The following is a 6040-nucleotide window of genomic DNA, read 5'->3' on the forward strand; positions in this document are numbered from 1 at the left end:
TCTACTGAGCAATCTAATGCAGATGAACATTATCTACGCTGCAAGAGCGTTTATTCAGCAACTTATGGGTGGAGTATTGTTGCCAGACATGAATCAAAGTAAAGTCCACATCATGTACCTCCTTTTACCTGATTTGAAGTATTGACATGTTTATACTGCGAGCTTTTTTGAGCGACAAAGTCGTCTACCAAGACCATGGGCGGTTGATTCCTTTTATTGCAATCTTGGGCACTATATCGAATGCCATTCTTGGCACCAGTGAGCCACCAACCATGTGTGTGGCCACTCATGAATAGGTAAATTGATAGTTTGATTTTACCTTCTATTTTTTAATTGTATAGTATAGTATACTCATTTTTGCATGGAAAAAATAATCAGAAATTTTATTATTTTTTCAGATGGGCGACTGTACTAGGAATCAGGTGATCGTTCACTGTACCTGTGTACCGTATGATGATTGAGACTCATTCTAGGGATGGTGTAAAATACGCTTCTGAATCTTTTTTTAAAATACAATAATTCCATAAAAAGTAAATTAACTAATAACATGTTCTCTATATTATGCAGTTTCTATGGATGCCATATGTCGAGGAAGAGATCGCAACACTCATACCATCATGAGTTACTGAGCAGCAACATCTGTTCGTGTCAAATATTCCATTGATTCATTTTTATATGGTGGAGCAGTACGATGGGGATCGGGTATTGAGACATTTCGGTTGGGCGCAACCTATCTCGAACCCTCTCGTCGACATCAGAGAAGTCCACAGAATGAGCTAAAAGGGTTCGAGTCGAGACGCAATAAATTTGGCAAAAAAACATGAGCAGTAGTTCTTTCTGAACGATGATCGACATTCGAGGTGCCCTCCCTTGTATGTCTTAGAGGAATGGTTCTCTCCTACGCGCGAGTATGTAGAATGGTATATGGCAAATGGGAAGCCCTTTATATTCCAAGGTCGTTATATACTGCTCCCGGAAGACGCGCAACCAGAATCTTCCTGATGGCAATGGATGAATGCACGATCACGTCGTAATCGAATTCCACCATTCAGGAACACTGATACGATTCTGCCTCTGACCTCGATCCTGAGCCCCAAAATGATGTATCTGGTTCATCATCATACCACCCGGAGCTCGAGCCCCGATTTCTTCTATTATTCAATGATATATTTGGTGATGACCCCGAGCCTTAACATTTGACACACTCTAGATCATCCTCATACCACCCGGTGCTCGACAGCAAGCATGTACACCTACTACTAAGGACATTTTTCCATCGGCACCTTTGGTCACGCAATATCTCTTAACTTTCAGTTATGGTGTATACAGTTATACTACTTTCCTAAGTACACTGGACGAGACACCGGAGGCCAGACCGAGCAATTATGAAATGCCTCAATAAGGTGCACGACATCACCGATGGAGGCAGCTAAACTGTTACATGTCAGCGCCTGGGACATCACCTGGATCACGGTAATTTTGATTTTGATTTGTAAATATTCATTTTATTTTGTAAATATTCTATTTTTCAATATAAATTTAATTCTTCTAAAATAATTATTTGTTTGAATAAATGACTTCAAAATATTTAATAAAACAAATATATAATTCAAAAAATTAAAAATACGCAACAAATTAACTTTACAAATACAAGAAAATATAAACATTTTAGAATATTACTACACGAAAATATAAAATTCAAACAAAAAATACAGACTAATAAAATTTAGAGACCCCAAAAAACACAAACATTCTAAAAAATTAATACACGAAAATATAAAATTCAAAGAAAAAATAATACAGACTAAATTAAATTTACAAATACAAAAAAATAAAAACATTCCAAAAAATTAATACATGAAAATATAAAATTCGAACAACAAATAATACAAACTAAATTTGATTTACAGATACAAAAATAATACAAAAATTTTGAATAGTAGTCTCTTTACAATTAGTCGTCTTCTTCTTGAATCAGGTTTATGTTGCATTAGTACCCTACTTATAAGTTGCAGAATAAACGCTCTTGAAGCGTAGATAATGTCTTTCTGCATTGAACATCTTTGTTAGCCATCTGTGGCGCAAAAAGTCATATAACCCTCAATGGCATAACATTTACAGTTGACATGACAATATATAATTCAACTCTGTTAAAGCATGACAGTATATAATTCAACCCCGAAATTTGGTTGTACACTACAAAACACTCCCATCTATAATCCACTACAAAAAAAAAACTCATTTGATGATACAATACAAAACACTCTGATTTTGATGGCTCTTTCAACAATTTTTTTCTCATTTAATGACAATATCAGAACTCAAACTAGCCCCTATGTAACACCCCGTACGCGAGACCGTCGCCGGAGTCGAAAACGAGGTGTTAACAGACTTAATTCATTACTTAAATAGTTCGAACAATTTATTTTTAAAATTTCCAGTCAAGCTAGCAATCTGTGTCACAGTCGTTTAAAAAATTCATATCTCGAGTTCCGAAACTCAAAATCCAATTCCATAAATTTTTCCTGAAACTAGACTCATATATCTATTTACTAATTTTTTTCTAGAATTTTTGGTCAAGCCAATTAGTACAGTTTATTAGTTAAATTCTCCCCTGTTTCAGGGTTTGACTGCTCTGACCTCTGTGTATTACGAATCAGATATCTCCCTGTACAGAGTTTCAATGACTATGCTATTTGTTTCTAATAAAACTAGACTCAATAAGGAATCTGTACATATAAAGGATGACTTATAATTATTTTTTAAAATTTATAATGAATTTTTAAAGTCAGAACAGGGAATCCAGAAATCGCTCTGGCCTTGTTTCACAAAAATTTAAACATCTCATAAAATATAACTCATATACCTGTTTTGTTCCATCCATATGAAAATAGACTCATAATTGTTCAATTCCATATTTTATTCATCATCTAATTATATCTCTACTATTTTTAATTACTTTTCAAACTCACATCACTGCTGCTGTCTGAATCTATTTTATGGTAAATTTTACCTATTTCATGGTTTCCATGGATTAGCTAGCAATTTAGCATACATAACACCAAATATGATCATGATTAGCCATTCCAATGGCTAATCATTACCAAGCATTTCCATACCACTCAATAACCATATCATAAGACCATATACACAAAATGATTATAACGCTATACATGCCATGCTCAAAATATACAAGCCATTATGCCAAGATGATACACGGATAGTGTGAGCGAGCCTCCGACCGTTCCCGATTTCCGAGCTGGCTTGTCAAAACTACAAGGAATGAAAAGGAGGGAGTAAGCATAAATGCTTAGTATGTTCACATGCAAATAGCAAGTAACACAACTATATAAGCAAACATAAAACATCATTTGCATAATCATCACCGAGATATTTATATCACATTTTCATTTATCATCTTACCATATTGTTGTTATATCGAGTTTTCAACCCGAAGGTTAAGTACATACCTATTCAAAGTATCCATTTCACAACACTTACCAATACGTCCCTTTCATCTCGAGTATTCCTCCATTTGAGTAGAATTTTACCTGTTGAACACATCGGAATATAGTTCGGATACATGGAAAGTTTGCACATAAGTGCCACATATGTAGCCAAGCTACCATGTAACCTGCCCATAAGTGAACTCGGACTCAACTCAACGAGCTCGGGCGTTCGCATCCATAAGTGAACTCGGACTCAACTCAACGAGCTTGGATGCCTAGTTACATCTCTCGAACTCGGACTCAACTCAACGAGTTCGGACATTCGCATCCATAAGTGAACTCGGACTCAACTCAACGAGTTCGGATGCCCAAATATCCTAGTGACATGTCACTTGTATCCTAATCCATTCCTAAGGTTCAACGGGACCTTTTTCCCAATCATGTGTCTCAACCATCTTCTACGGAATGCCGATACCGATACTCGGTAGTATTTCACATTTTCCAAGTATATCACATAATTTGACATATTATCAAACAATTATCACAAGTATAATATTTCATAATAATTATCATATCATTTAAATAACATTAAAACATTTAAAATAATAACTATGTTACCAACATTTACATATGAACTTACCTCGTATGCGAAAATGGCTACTTTTACCATTTCGTCCACAACTTGGTATTTTTCCCATTTTAGCCCGAATTTCAGTTTTCCTTGCTCTATCATTTGAAATATAGTCTAATTAGGACTCACATTATTCAAATTGACCCAAAATCATATTTTGGAAAAATTATAGTTTTGCCCCTAAATTTTCGCATATTTACACTTTTTCCCCAAAGCTCGTAAATTAAACTTCAGCCTATTTTCTTATGTTTTATGACATGCTGATCATTTTTCCCTTCTATGGCAACATCAAATTCTCACTCTAACATGTACTTATGACTATTTGGTATTTTTACCGATTAAGCCCTTTTGCTCGTTTTCACTTAAAACCGAGTAGCACAAGTTGTCTAACATAATTTAAAACCTCATATTATATCATAAAACTCCAAAATACACAAATTTCACCTATGGATATTTTTCCAAATATAAACCCTAGGTTAAATTATTGCTAGCATAAGCTAAATCAAGTTACCGGGACTCAAAAAACATAAAAAAAACATTAAAAACGAGGCTAGAACGGACTTACAATCGAGCTTGGAAGCTTGAAAAACCCTAGCCATGGTTTCTCCTTGCTATATTCGGCCATGGGGTTGAAGATGGACACATTTGGGTTTTAAAATTTGTCTTTTAATTCGTTTTACCCCTAAATGACCAAAATGCCCTTTTTACTATTCTTTAAATTTTTACCCTTCCAAGCCCATTTTTGTCCAAAATTTTTTTAGAAATTGGTCAAATTTCTCTTTAAGGACCTTTAATTAATAATATAATTCAATTTTATGCAAAATGCTTCTAGAACACAAGTTTTGAAATTTATTCAATTTAGTCCCTAATTTCAAATTAAGCACTTTATGCATAGAATTTCTTCACGAAATTTTCACACAACAATGCAATCATATCATAGACCTCAAAATAATTATAAAATAATTATTTCTATCTCAAATTTTTGGTCTCGAAACCACCATTTCGACTAGGCCCAAAATCAGTATATTACACCCTATATATATAGTAAGGGGTTCTGGCCATCTAATTCCCCAAATTAAGAGAAATATTTTTTTTAATACTTGCTGCCGGTCATCAGTGTCCCAGAACCAAAAAAAATATTTTTTTAATCTGATAAGGTTGGTGCTGGCGATCAGTGTCCCAAAACCCCAAAAAAAATCTAATAAAGTTGGTACCGACCATTAGTGTCCCAGAACCAAACAAATTTTTTTAATTTGATAAGGCTGGTGCTGGCCATCAGTGTCCCAAAACCAAAAAAAAAAAAAATCTAATAAAGTTGGTCTGTCCATCAGTGTCCCAAAAAAAAATAATTTCGGGACCTGAAAAAGGTGTTAGTGCCGACCATCTATTGGCCAGAACCCAAAATATTTTTTATTGTACTTTGGTATTGGCCATTAGATGGCCAAAACCCAAATTTTTTTTCAAATACTAGTAATTGAGTATACCAGTAGGATACGGTTTTAAAAAAAGCCCTAATGCCGGCCATTGATGTCCCAAAATAAAAAAAAATTAAAGCCTGACACAATCATTAAGCAATCATGGGGTCAAAATACAACGGGGTGTTGGCCATTGGGTTCCCATAACCCAAATTTACTATTCATTTTAGGTAATTTGGGTGAATGTTTTTGAACCAGGGTCATTTTTGTAAATATTATTTTTTTTAGGTTATATGGGTAAAATAGCCTGTAATATAATATAATTTAACCCAATTTCAAGTTAATTTCATACTTTCATCAAACTACATTATTTTCAATTTGATTCGATTTAGTCCTTTACCTCAATACTCAAGCATATTCTCACCAATTCAATACAATTAATTTCTCACATCTTACTTCCATACCTTACCAAATAGCACAATAAAAATATGTGACAATTAAAATTAATTGAGTTATAGAAATACAAACTGAAAGCTTACGTCACT

The sequence above is a fragment of the Gossypium hirsutum genome, chromosome A12 (assembly GCF_007990345.1).
Source record: "Gossypium hirsutum isolate 1008001.06 chromosome A12, Gossypium_hirsutum_v2.1, whole genome shotgun sequence".
Lineage (NCBI taxonomy): Eukaryota > Viridiplantae > Streptophyta > Magnoliopsida > Malvales > Malvaceae > Gossypium > Gossypium hirsutum.